This window comes from Cynoglossus semilaevis, chromosome Z (genome assembly GCF_000523025.1).
Source record: "Cynoglossus semilaevis isolate Cse_v1.0 chromosome Z, Cse_v1.0, whole genome shotgun sequence".
Taxonomy (NCBI): Eukaryota; Metazoa; Chordata; class Actinopteri; order Pleuronectiformes; family Cynoglossidae; genus Cynoglossus; species Cynoglossus semilaevis.
This window is the reverse complement of record NC_024328.1, coordinates 17988032-18008829: the sequence shown is the minus strand read 5'-3', so window position 1 is coordinate 18008829 and position 20798 is coordinate 17988032. Positions and strand designations below refer to the sequence as shown.

General features: G+C 39.2%; 1 protein-coding gene across 1 annotated transcript in view; it reads right to left on the bottom strand.

Moving 5' to 3' along the window:
* Positions 1-285: 285 nt before the first annotated feature.
* The window catches only part of LOC112486470 (ultraviolet-B receptor UVR8-like), a 165997-nt gene continuing 145484 nt past the window's right edge, over positions 286-20798 (bottom strand). The window contains exon 7 of the transcript XR_003048914.1: positions 286-1012. The gene's annotated coding sequence lies outside the window, so the exon portion shown is untranslated. The remainder of the gene's footprint in view (positions 1013-20798) is intronic.

Sequence of the window (20798 nt, the reverse complement as noted above, 5' to 3'; positions counted from 1 at the left end):
TTCACAAATATTAAGGCCAAAATATAGTTGTGATATTTTTAGTTTTGCAATTTAGGTTTTAAAATAGTTTGTATTTTCATTGTTTTTGACCTTTACTGCTGTTATCAACCACCTCCCACCCCCATCTCAGATGGGTAGTAGTAGAATATCACTTGTCTCAAAAGCTTATGACATTACATGTTTTTGTGAGAAAAGCTTTGACTAAGTGACCGCAGTTTATTTTTATAAAGGTATTTTACTGTACCAGCCACCTTGAAACATGACAACTAAATCAAACTGTGTTTATTAAGATAAGGAGCAGCAACACAACACACTAAAGTTCCTGCATTCACATAATAATTCACACATTACCTAATCTTCACTTCTGATGCACAAAAACAACCCAGAGTTTATCTGGAGTTCCTGTTTTTACTCAGAGCACACTCAGAGAATTTCATCACATTTACACACAGTAAAAACACGCAGCTGAATCAAATGAGGCGGATTATGCACTATATCTACCTGAGGCACGTAAGAATGAAGGACCAGAAGACACCTGACACAGAAACCACTGAAGGAGAGTAAGAAAGATTGATCTACTCTTCATCTCTAAAGCCACTGTCTTTCTCTTGACATCAAACCTGTACAAAGCTCTGTCACCTCACCCCGCATAAACAGCTTTGTTAGTGACGACAGGAAAGGAACAGGCGCCGAAGTGGTGTGTGAGCGCACGTGCACAAAAACATGCACTGACACAAATCAACACTACGTACATACATGCGCCACTGTAGGTCTGATTGAATGCAGGATCAAAACAGGAGGGCTTTACAAATGGTTTCTCACAGACATGACTTCTTACACCACAAAGAGGGAGGCGCACCAGAAAGAAAGGAAAAGCTAAATTGAGTTTGAGTCCAAGGTCAGTGTGTAGCTGTCTGAACAAAAGTCAGATATCTCCCAAAAATATATCTATCAAGTTGGAAAGAAGGCGCCCTTGTCCCGACCCCTGCAGTGTTGCTGGAAAGAAGGTTTCCTGTAAAAAACAAAAAAAAAGTTTATCAGAGGGGAGAGAAGATTAACGATGGCGCTTTCATTCGCTGCTCTCTAGTCGTCTTGTGGTACTTAGAGGTGATAAGATCAGAATATTTATCGAGCCTCTTCTCCAGGTCATTTGCTATGTTAATTTTATGAGCTTGATGTTGCCTTTGTTTTGCGGTCATGTGTTATATCTCCTGAACCCTGCAGCGGGGAGGCGGAGGGTGTGGTGGAAGTGGGTGGGGGTGTTTAGCAGGCTGTGTCTTCAAATTAGTCACCCAGGCATAATTATTTATGCTTGTGCGGGTTGAGAAGTGGGGGTCGGGGTATACTGTACAGTCACTAATTCTACTTTTTTATAAATATATTATTACATCAACAAGATCAGCCTCCTGTCTTAATGCAATTTTGAGTTGAAGAGACAAAAGCAAACAAGAATAGCACTTGCAAACCTGCAAAGTTTTCTTAAAAAAGTAAAAATAAAAAGGTTTAGTTTAAGAAAGGATTTAATGCGGAATTGTGGTTAAACTTTTCTCCATAACAACTCTTTTTGTAGTGTGTTGCTTAATATATAAATTGGTTCCATGGGTTTATACTGACAAATTCATTCTGTCAGCATACACCATAAACCACAAAAACTATTACATTTAATTATTTATGTGACTGGAATTATTTTTATTTTATTTTTTAGCAACCACTAAACATGTCCTGACCAGTGTCCCTGCACTTGTTTTGACCATTATCAGTTCATCAGGTGATTTTTCTCCACTACATAGATGTAAGCCTGCAAAGCTTTGGTAAACTGTGACTGTAAATCAAACAGGGAGGGTCAGGATATCAGGACAGATGCAGCAGCAGAAGCCTGAACATCAGGGCAATGACGTCATCTGAGCTCGGAAACATCAATAAGAAGTAAACATTTCAGCAAAGATAATGAGAAAGGATGATGTGAACACGGACACATGCAGATAACTACTATGTTGATGAAGCTGTCTGACGGAGTGGTAGAGAATTCCCTGCCATGACATCTGTGGATTTTTCATGTGAAATTACATAAATCTTTCAAACTGTTTTAAATCACCCTCACCCTCATGCTCCCTCCTAACCTCTCTCTCTCTCTCTTTCTCTCTCAATCCACAAGCACTCACCATTAATGCCTATATCAACCGCAGGAGCCAATTGTTAAAGAGAGGTTCTAAGTGCACTGGTCGATCGATATTGATAATGTTGAAAATGTGGCAGGAAAGAGAGCGAGAGTGGGGGAGAAAGAGGGGAAAAAGAGAAGAGAGCGAGACATAAATCTGCGTGTGGTGAATAGGGCAAGAGCAGCTGCAGTGGCCTCTGAGTTGTCCCCTTCACCTCTTTGGAAACATCATCAGCACTAATCAGGGCCCTGCTGAAGAAAATGGTCCCACTTGATTTACACTTACTACCCTCTGCTGTGTGTGTAAGGGGAAGAGAAAGAAAGGAGGGGGAAAAGCAGCAGTGAAAGAGGTGCATGGGAAAATGAAGGGGAAAAACATGATTTGGAGGGCACTAATAATAGCAGACACATAAATGTGGAGAGAGACATTCCTTCAAGGTCAACCTCAGGTGAAGCAAAAGGTTGTATAAAGGTCATACCGTATAAGGGCCGTGTAGGCCTCAATGAGAGTCAATAACACCTCCCAGTCTGCTGTAGACGTGTGGGGGTCGCCCCTGCTCTCACATCAATTTGCTAGGCATGGACCAGGGCAATAAAAGAGATGGAGAGAGACGTAGCCCAGAGAGAAAGGGTGAGAAAAAAGAAAATGTATGGGCAGATTGTGAAACAGCTCGCCTTTCAACTACTAACTGCTTTTCATGTAAATGTCTTGGATTGACACTTCTTACACATCCCGGCCCCTACCCTCTCCCCCACATGCACTTACAAACACTCTCTCTCTCTCTCTCTCTTTCTCTCTCCATCTCTTTAACTCTGGCATACTCTCTGTCAGCAAAAGAATAAAAGAGAGGGAAAGGCAGGGAAAGGGGCAGAGAGCGAGAAGGGAGTAAAAGAGGAGGCGAGAATGTGAGAGGACAGAGAGAGAGGGAAAAAAAGAGAAAAACTGGAGAAATCAGACTCTCGTCGGGGTTGGCGAAAGGTCATTCCTGACAGGCTCGGAGGTTAAACTGCTGAGTTAAAATACTGTTCATTATCCTCTGCAGCCTCTTCCAAAATTCCCCTCTTTTGTGTCACAGTCAGTGCCCAGCATCAATGTTCTCCACCCCAGGATTTATTAGACATTGTTGAGCAGCGAGAAAGGAGACCTTTTCTGTACAATAGTAGCAGTGATCCTATGGCAAGGACAATACTGCTGCCAACACAATTACAGAGCCTGGCTTGAGTTATAAGGGTGGTAGGAGTGACACTGTGCTCCGAACGTGTGTGTGGTTGTGTGTCTGTGTGTGTGTGAGCCTTTGCGTGATCCTCCTGCGCAGTGAAAGCAGTGTGATGATAAATACAAGCAGCATGAGGTGCACTAAGAGTACACTGTTTATGTTGACCTGCACTGCAAAAACCCTTCTGCAAATGATCACAAACGATAATTTACATACATTTCTGCATGTTTAAAACAACCTTATTCCGATGCAGGGAATTTAATTAGTGCACATGAAAAGAACAAAGCAGGGGGAACATCCATAACATGAATTAGGCTGAATCGCATCATTCATTACTCACCAGAGAGCAATGAGATGCGACACATGGCAACAGAACCATGCCTGAACCGGACAAATTAAAAACACTAGTAATTAGCGCTATGCAAAACATGCTGTAAGTTTATTACCTGATTTATGCGGCTTCCCGTTTATAAGGGCACGGTGAGCCGGCTATTCGTCTTTTTTGCCACGCACGCTTAAGAGTCAGAATGAGTTTAAATGATTTATTAAATGAATAAACAAATAAATCAACTCACACCGAATTTCCCTAATGATATTAAAAATGACTAACTGTACAAATTGTGCAAAATATAAGCTACTATTAACCTGGAGCACCTTTTCATTTCAGGGGTTCAAAAAGCCTATCCATTTTCATTTGTGCAAAAACAAAAACATGATTAAAGATTTGACTCCTGACATGGATACCACAAATAAAATACTCTGCGCTGCCGGTGCCTAATAAAAGAGGGTTGCCTAACCAGTGTTGCTAGCAATACGTCAAGGCCGACCTATTCGTGAGTCACTTTTACATTAGTCACTTTTACATTAGTCCCCCCTCCTCCAAGACGTCTACATACAGCAGACCAATTCCTTCCTCTGACTTCAAACTTTTTATCCCGCTCATAAATGCATTCTGAATCACACCAGCCGCCATCTGAATTGTATATTTCTATTTAAAGAGACATGTTGTTTTCATCTTTTAGCCCTCTGGTCCCAGGGGGAGTGAGCAGAATATAAAAAGGTAGACTTTAAATAACAAGAGACTGCCGTAAGTTCCCCCACTAGTCCGCACATTAGCCTCATCTGTGAGTGAGCGTCTGACACCTACTAAAATGTTTCAGCGCTCTGCGTATAAGAGCATAAATAATTCAAAATTAATCCCCGCTGAGGGGAACTATGGGATTCATAAATTATCTGAGTGTAGTCTCTAATGCGGTCTCAGGATTGGAGCACCTATGGTAACAATCGAGCAGAGAGGCTCACTGAGCTTGTACAGAAATACCTTAACCTTTGATTATTAATTTCTCTAAATATTTAGCGTTAGCTCCTCATTACTTGCTCAATATGTTTATGAGACCAAATATCATATGTAACACAATGGGCTAATTAATACAGTGCAAAGCATTATGAAATTATAAATTGTAAACAGGTGCACAACAAACCATATAATTACCATAATACTCCATATTTCAGATCTAATTATATACCTAAGATTAATACAAAACTAAACACACTGACTGAGTGCTTGTGCTTGAAATATAAATCTTTACAAGAGCATGTGAGCAGAGCGAAATAGTGAGGTTTATTGCTCCTAGCTCCTTAAGGTATTTGGCCACACCAGCCTGAAGTCAAATAAGCCATCTCTGCTCAGTGCTTCATTAAGGTTGCTCCTGGTTAGAGTCTATAGTTTTACTTGAAAATCACTGCTGCGTGAAATTTAAGACATTTCAGATTTTACACAAAAAATGACGGTTTTTCTTACTTAATAGTCAGCTGGTTGTTTCAGGCAGCCCCTGGCCCACTGTTGAAAGGATTAGATTTCCCAGAGAACATACAAATGGTTAAATGTTAAAAGTTAAAAGTTAAAAGTTTTTGAGCAGTGGCTAATAATAGTGCCTGTCTGTCTCAGTCTAAAATCTTCTGAGTCCAAATTTGATTCAAGATTCAAGAAATAATTTTGGCCATACACAGATATGGTTTGAGTTCTGTCCTTTTACTAAAAGCTAGCATCATTTTGTCATTTGACCTGGTGTCCCCAAACAATGGGCATTTTGGCTGCATCAGCTGCATTAAACCATATTTAACAATATAAACGCTCCATTATAAAAAGAGACCTTTTCAGCTCCAGGTATCTAAACACTGTGGCGAGACGTGGAGTGGTCGGAGCAGTAAACATGGTATTAAGGAGACATTCACATCAAAATCAGCAAGGAATGATATGGAAATCTACTTTCTCATGGATTCTGCGAACATCCTTGAATAAAAGACGCTGGTGCACGTTTAAAGCAAACATGCAACAAATTACCTTGTATATATTCAGTATTTATAATATGAAAGACTTGTAAGACTAATATAAGCACAACTATAAAAGAAAATGCCAGTCTGCAGCATATCAAAAGCGATATTAGATGTGTGTAGTGGGAAGACGTGAAAACACAAACTGATCCTTTACAAAAAGGACAACTGTAGTGAGTAACAAGAGAGTGCCGTTTAGTGTGAGGAGATGGAGAAATATCCGATTTAGAAAGTGGTTGGAAATATACATATCAAAGGAAAAGACAAGGAGATTTCCAATGCCTGGGCATCCTATCCATATACACCCTCCCTTCCTTCCTCAATCCCAAACCCACAACTTCACTGCTTTATTGAGCTAAGACGGTTCTCAGGTAAAAGAGCCAGAAACCTACTTATGATGCCGTGTTCCTGGTAATCCATAAGGTTCTATCAACAGATTACTAGAAATTAAGTGTTGGGAGAGACATTGAGAACGACTCACTCTGCCAGATCAGACAATACTGGTATCAGTCTACACTTCCCTGCACATAATTAACAGGCTGTGTTAAGCTTGTGCAAAAGACAAAAACATGTAGAAAGGGAGATTAAGTATAACTCCGGGATTAAGGAAACAGTCACTTATGTTGAAGGATAAAACAAACATTCCCTGCATATATATATACTATATAATGTTTCAGAATTATATAGCACAACGACAGGATATGGAATAAGACTGAATCTCACTTTTTATATTCAATTTGAACTAACTCTCTAGAAGGGTAAAGGTGCAGGAACTGCAGCTAAATGTGCATCACGTATGAGATGCTGACATCATGGACATAGAATCACTGGCTCTAAATAACATCAGCAAATAATTCTATCTCAAAACAAATCTGCAGCACGCATTCGTTTCCTATTACATATTAAAATGTTTTATGAAGAAATATAGCAATATAATAACCACTGATTAGTGTTATTTTTGTCAACTTTTGAATAATTTGGTGTAGTTTTCTATGCACTTCTAAGACCTTTCTTTTTAAGAAGAAAACTAAAACAAACCTAAATAGCAAAAGAGATGTAAATGGAAAAACTCTGATCCAAAGCTCAGCAGAGTGAAAATGGTGTGACAAAGAACAAAGAAATGACAAAGAAAGGAAAACAAAACCAGCAAGGAATAAACAACATAAAGTTTGCAGTGTCAAAACAGAATAGACAAAGGTTATAAATCAAATACAAAATCTTAAATAATACAATTGAGTGAAAATGTGAATTCTACATAAACGGAAATTAACATACACCTCCATATAAAGAAAAAACTAAGTTTATTTTACGTATAAAAGCTTTTTATGACATTTTCATTTAAGTGTGTAAATGTGTATCACTACTGTACAGATACTGTTCTGACCCCCTGGCCCCTCCCTCTTTGATTGGCTTTCTTGTTTTCTTGACTTTTCACCAAAGTGTGTGTGCGAGTCTAGAGTAATCCATTCGTCACACAGCTTTCCTATTAGAAGTGGACAACTACATGCTTCACCTTTTATTTCTGGGGAGTACAGGATTTGTTAGGGGAAACAGGAAGATGCTTTATTGCTCTAAATGTCATCACAATGGAGGATTTCAGGAGAGAGGCGTAATTGTTGTCCCATAAATGTCTCTCTGTGTAGATTACATGCTTCTTGCCCAGCTAATCCTGGTAATTGATGAACTTCTACGTTCATTCTGTTGTTTTGTATATATTTAAATATATACATTTCTAAATGTGTTTATTAATTAAGATAACACTTATTTTGGGATCCTCATCCAAGTAAACATGATTATGTGCTCTGCGGGGCGAGCGTTCACACTGCTGACGTTCCCCAAAGCAGAGAGTGAGCTGGCTGGCTGGTTGGCACCAGCTGCCAGGGTATGTCTGATAGTCTACCACTGAGACGTTTAATTCATTTGCCATAAAGCTAAAAATAAACACAGTCACACTTAATTGGGCTCTGAATGTGGGCATTATTGGGCTTTTAAAATAAGGCAAGGCCAGAAATTATAACCAAGGACTCATCTTTTACCCAGCTACAGCAATGTGAATGAATTATTTAAAATATATATTCAAACATTTGCTTACAATACATAGCTATAGCAAGGCAAAGATTTATTGGGAGCTAGTCATAAAGATAAAATCTTGTGACGCAGTGCTGTCAAAATATTTCACAGCAAATGTTAGTCAAACCATTCTGTTAAGACATTAAACTTTCCCATTTGTCATGATTGTAATGTCCTTATGAAGTTGATATTATGGGATGACTCAAAGTTTTTCCTCCTGAAATCCTATCCTGTCATGTGTTACAGTACTGTGATCAAACACTGGTTCATGATTCAAGTTTATGATGCAAAGATTTGTTGAGGCAGGCCGGAGGAGAGTTTAGATAAAAAATCACATCAAAAAAAAAAAAAAAGATTTCATAAAAAAATCTTATAAATAAACACCCGAAATACAACAATGTGGATTTACATGCATTATCCCGACTCCATTTCTTTTTGGATATTTTACAGTCCTCATATCCCAGCATAGTGGGAGCTAAGAGATAAACTGAATATGACCTGTGCTCTGCAGGCTCAACCAGAAAGAGTAGACGCCTGTAAGAATACTCAAAGAGCAGAGAAAAGGTTGAGAGGATGATGACAAAAAGCCAGGGGAAGGAAGAAAAATGACACTAAAAGGCAGCCACAGTCTGATTGATGCTGTGCAGTATTTGAAGATTAGTGGCAGCCTTGTGGTGGCAAGCCCAGAGGTCAGCAAGTGTGTGTGTGTGTGTGTGTGTGAGCCTGCATGTGTGTTTTTTCATGCTCTCTTATAAAAGGGTTTGAGGCTGCCTTTGTCAGTTCCGCACTTTCTAGATATAGTGCATGTGCATGTGTAGATGTGTGTAGGCAAGAACGTGTGCCCAGATTTTTCTTTGCTCTCTCCTCCCTGTCCTCTAACCCTCCACTGTAGCAGGGGATATCCTCAGTCACTGGGTGGCGGGCAGAAATCAGATGTGAGCACAGAATATCATGCTCAATTTGACCAGGGACCGAAGCCTGGGCTGGAGGAGAGGAGACAACTATGATGTATTGCGCCGTTTGCCATCCGGATAGCAACCCTCCCTCTGCCTGTCAGCAAATACACATTTTTCATAGGAGTAGTGGGAGTCCTGAGTATTTGTTTTGTATTTGTATTGTATTTGTGGAGGTTAGAGGAGAGTTTGTTTTCCTACAAAAAGGGCATAATGTTGGATTTAAAATGGAAGTTGGTTTAATTGCACAGAAAAAAAATGTATTGTGTATTAAGTGAGTGAGACTTTGTTTGTATGTGTGTATGTGTTTGGAGCCTATGAACAATCTGCAGACACAGCTGCTGCATTACATGCATTCATGGAAGCTGGCTGTTTCATCCAAGCGATCAAAATCCCATCTCAACAAACTATTCCAAACAAAGAACAAGTGGTTCTAACAAGACTAGGTTTTGTGTGCGTTTGTGTGTATGCATTTCTCTGACCTGTGTGTATGCTGGGATTTCTTCCTCACAAAGGGATCAGAGCTCTGTTCATGTAACCAACACATGAACATGAACTAGATCAGATTTATCCAGCTGCCTGGACTTTTTTTTTTCAATTACCTGTACATGGAGACAGGGTAAAAGAGCTCAGCAGTAGCAGAGAAATAAATTTTAATGTCTTACCGTACTAGTATCCCAGGACATTGTCTTGGTGTGCCATAGATGTCAATTACTCGCATTATATCTTGTCATAATTAAAACATTTTTAAAGACACTTTTAGGACTGTAAATTATCAATGAGTGAATTTGACTTTTTACAGCAGAATTAAGGAAGAGTAATAATGTTTTTGCTTTGTAATAGAGCATATATATAATGCTTTAAAACACAATGATTTAAAAAACTTTTAATTTAATTTACATATACACAGAACACTTAATATGGGAGTCTAACTGCTGCAATATAACTCTTTATAATATAATTCAATACAAACATGCTGTATATGTGCACCCACACTTAAAATTCCTTACAGCTTGTGCCAACGCAAGTGGGCTGGGCAGCATCTTTGATAAAGGACCACAGGTCAGGCACAGCCGTCTGTGCACCACCATATTCCATCCCCCACAACTGTTTCTTCTACACTTTGGTACTGGCTTCACTTTGTTAACAACATCTTCAATACAATACTCTTGCTCAGCCTGGATATGTAGGTGTGCAAAAGAGATAAATAATGGTATTTATTTATGCTCCAGACTGAAGCCTCAACACAAATACTTCTCCCTAGAAGTATTCAGTCTGTGATGTATTCTAAACTCCAACTCTCATACATTTATTGGTTTTGTTTCAGGAAACAAGGGAAAAAGCAAAAGGTCTGCGCGGCACATGAACTAATTTCAAATGTCATGTCTTGTTAGACGCAAATGGAGGGAAGCGGCCGGCTCCCTCAGCCTGCTGAGTCAATGAATTTGTCAAAAATTTTATGATAATTCATTCAATTACTCTTGAGACATTTAAATGATGTAGAGAGTGAGGGAGGAGGTGACGAGGGTCAGCAGAAAAGAGAGAAGAGAAGGAAAGGGGAACGAAGCAGGAGGAGGTGGAGGAGGAGAAGAGGGATTGGGAAATAATCCTGCTCTTGATATTACATTCCCTCCAGAGGCCTTTTAAGAGCTCCATATCACAGTGTGAGGCCTCCTAAACTTCTCTCCCCCTACTTACAAGCTCAGCCCCCAGTCCCAAAATGCCTCTGTTAACAACTAATACCTGCTTCACCCTGAAATTAAGCAATACACCTGAGGTTTCTGACCATTGTAAACCTGTTAGTAGTAAAGCAGAAATGTAGCACTATAACATACAGAACATTTTAGCTCAGAAATGATGTCTGGTGTCAACAATTTAAACACTATTCCACAGCCTGTAGTTTCTCCACTGACATTTTAGTGGAACAAATACCTATATTTCCTTTTCACCTTATTTTTACCCACATAAAAATACTGCTGAAGGTATCTCGTTTAAAATACAGCAGTTGATTATTTATTTAGTATATATACAGTAGGTGATTACCGTGAGATGGAAGTTTAAGGAATATTATTGTGTTCAACTAAAATACCAACCAATAACAATAGAAATACGTTTTAAGGGGATTTATTTAAAAGTGAATTTATGTTTGCTGTGATTTTGCTAGAACACTCATCTACAATTAACGTTTTGCCCAATTTTAACGGTCCATTCAGTATAAAAAACAAGAGTACTTTGCAATATTTAGGTATATGCAGAAAATAACATATGCCTGTATAATCCTGGGCTGATTTTATCTGTATTTCTGTCTCATACATACCCAGGCATAAACACATTGGTTCCTGAGAGAATGCCAATAAAAAGGCCTGCCGCTCTCCTCGACCCCTGACCTCTGATCCCTGGAGGTCTCCCTCCGACTGTGCTCAGAGTGAACAGAGAGAGAGAGAGAGAGAGAGAGAGAGATAGAGTAGTGATAAAGGCATGGTGGTGGTGGGGCCCTCAGAACAGCTTCTTTTGACAGAGCACTTCAGCCTGCATCATGGGTAAGCTCCCCCTCTAGTGTTCACAGGCCTCCCGCATGTGTGTTTTCCTACTCCCAATGTCAGAAAAGTTTTTAATCACTGTCATAATCCCTTGTAAATTTACATCTTTACAGAAGGGATGATTGTTTAAATACAAACACCAGCTTTTACAAACACTTACAAAACCACGCAACAGTTACACACTACAGAGTGACACAGTACTGTTAAGTCTTTTTTTTTTTTTTTCAATAAATGACACCTTCATTGTTACTACTGGCCTCATGCAGCAGAGCTTTCTGTCCTTTTTATTGTGTATTCAGTAATTGAAAGAAATACACTCTGAAAATCTTATTATGTGATCTCAGTGACTAGAAAGCCATGAGAAAAGCACTTATAATTTATTTTCTTGACATTTGACACCAAACACTTAACATTCAATTAACATCTAGTCTCATTTCTGTTGGCATGTGTGATCGCCTTGGCAATATCTTTGTTTCTCAGTCTTGGCTCTGAGTGAAGTCAAGGCATCTGGACACAGATGAAAAGAAAGTGTGGTGTTTCACATTTACATGTGAGCTATACCAGTGCCTCCGATACTAGCTTAGCCTGCTGGGGCATGCTAATTACCCTCTAGCGCACTCTAAATTAACCAACTTTCACTGGGACTCTGTCGCCACTTACAATCCAGTGTTGATAGCAGATGGAGGGGAGGGAGCGAGCAACGGGGAGCAAGGAAAGGGGAGGGAGGAGCAAAGGGTGAAAATAGAAACAAAGTAATAATCTTCCACACTGCCTCCTAAACGAAAGCCATTCCGTCCCCGATGTAGCACGCAGTCTGCAGGGCCGCCTGTTTCAGGGATCTTTGGCAATTGCTTACACAATGGACCCCCTCATTTTATACTGCTACATCATAAAAGTGCTCCCTTTGTTACATTTCCATCCTTTAAAGGGTCTTAATCCCTGTCCATTCAGGCCAATCTATGGCAAATTCCTCAGGGACATCCCATTCGTTGCAAGGCCTGGAGTGACCCACTCAGAAACCAGCATGCAGGACTTTGAGCTTTTCTTCTGCTGCCACTCTCCAGAGAACATTAAATCGTACTTTTCATCCCTCTCACCATAGGGGGAAGCCCCTTAATGATGACAGAGAAAGAGAAATTCCTTCACTCAGTCCTATGACACCATTCTGCTGTCAAGGAGGCGTCTCGACGGACAGAGAATCAAACATGGCTTCCTGCAGGTGGAACGCCAATGAAGGTCACAGCACAGTGCAAAGAGGGTAGAAGACCAGAGGGAGGGAGGGAGGTTAGGAAGAAAGAGAGGAAGAAAAAGAAAGTGAGGAAGGTAGGACTTCAGAGGGACCTTTCCCTGTGCAAATTAAGTAATCTGCCAGAAAAAAACACATAGTTTCATTAGTTTAAATGTTTTTTTAACTTTTTGCTTTTTTTCAACTATTATCCATTTACTTCAGAACTCCACAACTGTGTGTTCCCGTCATAATTAACTTTGAAGAGACTTAGACTTGTTAGAATTCACTAAAAATTTCATAGCACTTGTTCATGAACTGTTTTTGTTTCTGTTTTGAGATTAACTCTTTTTCTTTCCCTGCCTCTAGCTGCTAAAGTCTATGTGTGCCTGCCTTTGTGTTGCCATCTCTCAGAGAGAGGGCATTTAATCAGGTTGAGACCCTGCTGTCCAACCCCCCAGCCCGGCTTCTTACCGGACCACTCAATGAGAACATTGTACCGAGATAAAACAAACGTCAATCAAGGGGCAAATATTCGTGTCAGCCAGTTGACGTTCATCTGTTTCCCCTGTTACGTCCATACACATTCTCTAAAATGCAACACGTTCAAATGAGAATTGAAATGTGTTTTCAGCAGCCACATTTAGATCATTAGAATTCATGAAGGGCATTAAATGCATCTCCAAAGCTTGAAAGTATGTGTGGGCTAAAGCCTGTAGGTTAGCTGTAAGTTAGTAAGTAACACTTACTAACACTTACACACTGGGAATATATAATTATTAGCCCAATAAGAAAAGTTTTGTTTGTTTTTTTTTACTTGTTTTATTCTTTATTAGGTCCGAGCATGTGCAGGGCTCTGAATGTTCTGAAGCACACCGAAACAATGTTGTTCTTTGGATTATGTGCTTCTTACTACTAGAAATAGACAACATGTGTCTGGTCAGAGTCCCATTTTTATCTGATCTTACCAAATGATCATCCAGCAGAAGATCTACGTGTATGTTGTCTTAGGATGTTCAGTCTGCTGTAAAGGTGTCTCTTTTACAAAAGTAGAGCCTTACAGGTCTGCGCCCCTATATTTTATTTACTGTTTACTTTAGTTAATCAGGAATATCCTTTTAGTTGTTCTCGGCAATTTACTTATATAGAAAATTATTTTTCAAATAATTATGTTATACACAATTATAAAGTATGGAGTAATTATGGTAACATTTTTTGGTAACCTACTGAATAGTTTTTAACAATATTCTACAGAGATATTTTGCTTGTGAAGGATATTGTTTTTTTTCCTTTTGCGGCATCTGTTACTGTGTTGGTGCCCTCATTACACAAGCTGGTCGTTCAGCTGAGGGACTAATGCTGTGGGATTTGACAAGGTTAAGATGTCACTGATAGTTTCCAGCAGAAGCTGAACATAGACTTCAATAGTCCATAATCCGCCAACTTCAAGCCTTACCCCCTGTAATGGCTTTTTTGACCACTCGGCTTAGGTGAACACAGAAGTCCTGGAAATGTGTACATGGTGATACAAAGCCACCTCAAATACGTTGCAGTGTGATCAGACTGCAGCAAGAGCAAGTCCTTTCTGTGATACTATGGAGTATGTTAACAAGGCACAACCAGTTTGCACTAAGAGAAAAGTATTTAAAAAATCATATACATTTACTTTTTCTACGAAGAAAAGTAGTACATTTAGAACTGGAGAGTGGTAGGATTTTTCTTTGTAGATTCTCAGTCATTAAGGTTATTTTATCCAAAGCAGTTCAGTAAGAGGCAACTGGACTGACTTGGTTTCTACATGTGGAAGACCTTTCACCTCTTGTCCAAGAAGTCACTTTAGATGTGCTTGTGGCACTACATAAACAACAAGCATCAAGAGCCCCTGTTGATGCCTGTGTGCTGTACACTAATTATTTTTAAATGCATCTGTCTATATTATAAATATTCTATTTTTTTTACCTTTGCCTTTCAAATTATTTAAAAAGTGCATTTTGGGATGCATTTTTTTGTTTATATATTTCCCTTTTGTTTTTAGCCTTGGCTGTCTGCCGTGGTTGACCAAGCGCCATTTGTGACTGACGCACACCCCAACAATGAGCTGATTAAGTCCAGAGGACAAATTGTGTTGTGGGTATATATCCATCCATCCATCCATTTTCATCCGATTATCCGTTACCGGGTCGCGGGGGCAGCAGTCGCCACCCAAATCACATTGCACCGTACCAACCCCCCAAACCTTCCTGCGTGTGGTGAGTCCTACCGCCATAACCGGGAGGTGAACCCTGGGGTTCCACACCAATGACAGAGACATTTCCTCTAGGCCAAAGCGCCACCGTGGTTATATGTGTGTAAAGGTAACTCTTCTACTTCCTCTTATTTAATTAATTACAGGCACTTTTTAAAATACTAAGTTAAGCTTAGGCTTACTCCTACAACTTACTTACTTACTAAAAGCAGCTTAACGCCATCTGAGTTACATTACTGCCACCCACTGGATACCTTGGTTTTTCCTTGGTGAACATTGTCACCCAGTATCATATCAACCAAGGAAAACAAGAACTACAGCCCAAGGATTGCGTCTTAGCAGCATATGCTTCCTGTGAGCCATTAAAATGACAAAGGAAGTCAATTTAAGATTTCTGTGTTTTTCCTTTTTTATATATATAAAAAACGTGGCGTGCTTCCCCTTTAAGTTTACAGAGTCTGCCGCCAAGCTAAACAAAGTGAAAATCATCAAAAGCAATAACTACATGCAGAGTCAGGGAGGGGCATATATGAACCAATAATCACAACCAGCGCTGACGCTAGAATCTGATTAAACAGCTAATGGCCTGTCACTCAAGAGAGGGGCAGATGTTTATAGATGCCCAGTACCAACCACACAGCTCATCAGTCAGAGTCAGAGCCTTGGCAGCCTTGTCACCTACCACACCCACTCACTTAGCATTGCCACCGCACAGGGCTGGGGAAAACCCAGGAGCAGCAGCAGCTAAATCAGCAGCTGCAGCTACTCTCGGGTTACTAATAGAGGATTCTGAGTGGAAGCCATGAGCTTTACAATTTCAGATATAGGGGTCATGCTCTGTGTTTGTTTATTCATTTTTTTCTCCATATTTGCGCAGCATTGCTTTGACCAAAGTGCACCCCTTTTTGCCAAGCCAATGCCCCCTTCTCTTCCACCATTTGGGTTTTTCGAAGCAGCCATTTTTGTGTGGCGATTTCTTCAGCTTTCACCCTGACACGTGACACTCATGACAAATTGGGTGTGGAAGTGAAGGTGATGGGCTGTGAAAGCAATGCCCCCTCTCATACACACAGTGCACACATATTCGGAGGCGGACAGACACACAAACATGTGGATATTGTCCGTGTGTGTACGCAATCTCACACACAATACACTCAGGCCACTGGCCCTGCCCCAAGACAAAAAGCAAGAGGTTGTTTTGCAAATAGGGTGATGACCTGGATGTGAGATACACAAAGAACAGGATCAAACAGGAAATTGAAATTTGTTTCCTTTCAACCCTGTGTCCTCAAAAGGCAACACTATTCAGTAATTCGAAAATAAACAGCTTTTAAAAATAAGCGTATTTATTCACCTCTCTGTTACTACTTGGAACCAATCTTTAGGGGTGTGGGGTGTGGGGGGGGGTTTCAATTATATTTCCCTCCACAGTTGAGGCTTATTCTATTTACTGTGGATCCAATATGGTACACCAAAACTCTTGCTCTGAATATTTAATTCATTGTCAAACAATTAATAAACCTATTAAAATCCTGGTATAATCCATCTACACAGTGCAAAATTGAGCACTTTCAGCCAGAGGAAAAAATTATGACACTGAATTGTACAGCAATTATCATAACATTAGACTAATTCCCATAGAAGTATTTAAATTATATGGTTGGTTGATTGCATGATGAATTAAAATGCCATTTTTCTTTCAAAAGAACCTCATCCAATGGTGATGAGGGCTGAAGCTCTAAGGCACCTTCAAGACCAGACAGGCCGGAACTCACTAATAAAGTCATCACATTATTATATTCACCTCCAGGGATTTAATTCAACTTAGAGTCCAAGCCTGTTCTACAAGTGCTTAAGGTACTAATGTGGCATTAACACTAAAATAGTACAACTCCAATTGTTACAGACAATGTCCAGACAATGGTTTCTTCAATCAGCTGGAGGCATTTTCTTGAAGATTTGCTGAAATGTGATGTCAACTGAGAATGCTGGAAACACAATTCTACCTAGAACATTAAAGGTTTGTACATCCAACAGAAATCAATCAATACTCTCTTGCTAATTATAGAGCTAAAGTAGGTAATATATATTGATATTCTAATAAATAAATCACATGGTATTTTCATGATTAACTGCAAACAGGGATCTTGAGACTATGTATGAGGTAGTGATGGGAAGACCGAATCTTTTTATTGATTCGAATCTTTGACACTCGAACAGTAAAATGAACGAGAACTTGAACTAATCATTTCATTCGTTTTACAGCAGGTGGCGCTTTAGCCCTATTGTGGGCGTTGTAAAGAAGGCTGCGGTTCTCCGACACAAAATAAGGCAACATGGTTTGCTTCCGCTGACAAAGTCTACAGAGTACACAAAATACCATAAGCAATTAAAACCATGCGAAAAGCTAAGAAATAAAAACCTATCTTACTAAAAATAAAGTCAGTGTTGATTGACTTTTAATGTAGCCAGCAGTGAATTGAATAACGGCAGATGCACACGTTGTTTACTTTGCACTTAAAATGTTCATTTTCATACCCATACGGTTGCATATTTGTTTTAAGGATTGGATTTCCCCTGTTAACATGGTGTCCTGTATTTTTTACATTCTTTTCTGACCTTATACTAACCTCAAGGTGCCTACCTTCTGGTATCCAATTACAGTGTTTTTTACAGTTTACATTATGAGGTTTTCTTTTTCTGCATTTATTGTTGTATGAAATATATATTTCTTTATCTTTTGTTTCTGTTGTGGTGCATAGTGGCTCTGTGGGAGCACCTTCAATTTCATTGTACTCCCGTGTTACAATGACAATAAAGGCTATTCTATTTTATTCAATTATATTCTATTCTTTAAGGAAATACGTGCATTTAATAATAATATTAAAGCAATAGTATCGGAATAGTATCGGTATGGGCGGATATTCACATCCAAAAAATCGGGATTGCATCGGAAGTGAAATATGTGGATTGGTGCATCCCTATACAGTATATCAAGGATGTGTTCTTTATGCAACATCCAGACATACTTTTTACTCAAGTTAAGACTACATAAACTAACACAACCGTGCAACCACGCACTACACAATCACACTGTCATTTTAACCTCCTGTATCTTAAACCTCTATTCTTCTTCGCACCTGCACCACATGTAGGCACTCAAAGCCATACGTATAGAAGTGGTTCAGATGAGCATTTCATTACTTGACCCTCAGTGGGTGTTGTTAAGCAGCGTATTACAGATCCCTGTGTAGAAAGGCCATTTATAATGTCTCTAAAACACTGCAGAGCTTAAAAGAAATTAATCTCCCAAATATATATCCTCGACCCTATGACAAATGTACTTATTTGCTGTAATTTGTTTTACACTCTAACAAGTCTATCACCTGGCAAAAGCTTAAATACATACAAATGAGAGGTGGAATTAATGTTAGATTAATAAGGTGAATGCCATGAGCAGGAACTATAGCTTTTGCACTTCTGAAAACACAATTGTGCTGCACATTAAGCTGGAGGCTCACATTATCAAAGTTGTATCAAGCAATTGACAAGGCTTTTATAATTAGGCATGCTGTTCTCGGAGAGACAAAGGGAGAAATCGCGGCTTCACAATGCACAGCAGGCTGTATATTCACTTACAACCCCTACAGGCAGCACAGAGCAGTCATGTTGCCTTTGATCCCTCCTCACAATTGTTTATGGAGGTTGCAGAGGTCCCTCAACCCTTTCTAAAGCAGACATTACTTTAGTAGATGAGCGGAGATGCTGTAAAGTGAGTGTTGGAGGAGGATTTTTTCACGATTGGCTCTTTAGAAATGATTAAACAGCTGCAAATTTAGTTGGCTTTTATCATGCCAACGATTCAGTCAAAGGTTCCCTCATTTAATTTTTTTATTAAATATGTATTGTAGTTATATTTGTAAGGTCAGAAATTAAATGTTTTCTTAATCACACAGATAATATGATGAATGAGAACAGTCATTGTGTTAATTATTTAAAAAAATAATAATTAGAAATTCAACCATTTTTCTTCCATAGGTGTCTGCTATGTTGGATCACTATCTTTTTACAAAAGCTCGCTGACAGTTATTTGTAAGTTATGTGCTAAGTTATGTGTAGTTTATATGATAACCAAAGGCAACAATGTATGGTTACAGTCACACACAGACTATACAGTGGATTTAAATGATGTTATACCAACATTAGATGGCAACATCTACCAACATTGGAATAATTTCCTTATTTTTACCTACTTGGGCATTGGGCAACGATGTAAAAGTTTTGACCTGTTTCTGATTAGCTAACGTAGATTTTTTTATTATCAATATGACTAAATGTTATTTGGGAACCTTATCATTACTGTTTCATAACTGTAGCAAAGATACAAGTTAGACTAAAAGGCAAATCAGTTACAAACTGCAGAAGTTGTGTTGTGTTATAATATTAAAAAAGCCAAATGCTTTAAGGCGACAGTACAAGGAATAAACTTGTCTTGATCCATATCATCGCCTCTGCAGCATCAACACTGGCAATTCTGAAGTGCCTCTACTCTGTGTTTGCACATTTTCTTTGAGACAGAGGCCGTCACAAAGCTATGGCCCCGTCTGTGTACGGTGGCTATTGTGAGCCCGTCAGGCGAGAGCTTTTGTGTCATTGTGTTCAGTGACAGGCTGAATGAGAGGGAGTGTTTCTAAGTACCAGGATGTGTGGGAGACACCTGCTGGGCCGTGTTGCACCGGGCTGCTTTGCTCCGCCATTAAAACGTGTAGCACTGGGGACTCTTTTGTTAGGCTGGAGCTGTTGGTGGCGAAATGTTTGAAGTGTCACAAGTGTCAGTCTTTATTAGATCCAGAAGGATGTTAGAGGAGTACACCTCGTCAAGGAAGAAGGAATGATAGGTTGAGTGAGAGAGATAAAGTTCATCCTCACGTGTACAAAGACTTCTACCTGCCCATGTGGGTTATTTTGGTTAAATGTCAACGACAAACAACTTAAGTCACAATAGAGTGCTTTTCAATTATATTTTTAATTATTTATTTTGTTAATTGTTATTTAAATGCCTTAATGAATTCTGACAAAGATCATGTTAAATTACTACAATGAGATGTTAGAATATATAATTGCACAGTATTAATACATTTATAAAATTAAATTTAGTTCAAATCCATGGATGTCAAGTAGTTTGATTGTTGGTGGCTGTTGAACCATAGTTAGAGAATTATTTAAGCTTTTTATTCAAATTTAGACAAGTGTTTCATTGCTGTGGACCTGTTGACAAGAGTTTGTCAAGAAGTGTTACTTCTTCTTAAGATTTACTTCAGTTTCACGTTACTTACTTTTCCATGGAACATGTCTATTAGACCATCCAGAGCAGCATCATCCTCACTTACTATACAGCACACTTCTTATTTAATAAACTCTTTTCACCTTATGGTAGGTTAGCTTGTCGCTAACTTGGCCTGGTACTCTGCCATACAGTGAAGCTCAATCTGAACTGAGCAGAATTAAACAATAATTCAGGATATCACCTTTAAACACTTTCAACACTGTGATATGAACAATAGAATTCAACCAATATGTTATTGAGCCAACAATCTAACTGCCATATCTGTCCTGACAGCATGACGTCAAGCTACCTGGGAGAAATATTCAGAAAAAAATAAAGTGCAATCATCAGGTGCCAAGTAGTAGTAGCACCACAGTGACTCAATTTTACATTCTTTATAGAAACATAAGCCAGTGAATTTTTGAGAAAAGAAAAGTAGCTGAGTTTATATATGTATAGCATATATTGTACGCTGCTGCCAATGCTATTCATCACATAATCATCCGAGGTAATGAAGCATCTCCCTACCATTGTTCTCATTAGTATACTGTCTCACAGATTTGAGATATTTTCAACATGTGCATGTGTGTGTGTGTGTGTTTGTGCACTGCCATGTCTTCCTGCATTTCCAAAGTAACAAGAGAATGCATCAGAGATAATTTACGGGGCTGCTGCAGCACAAACACAGAGGCTGCAGGAAGCACACATCAATTGACATCTGCTCAAATCT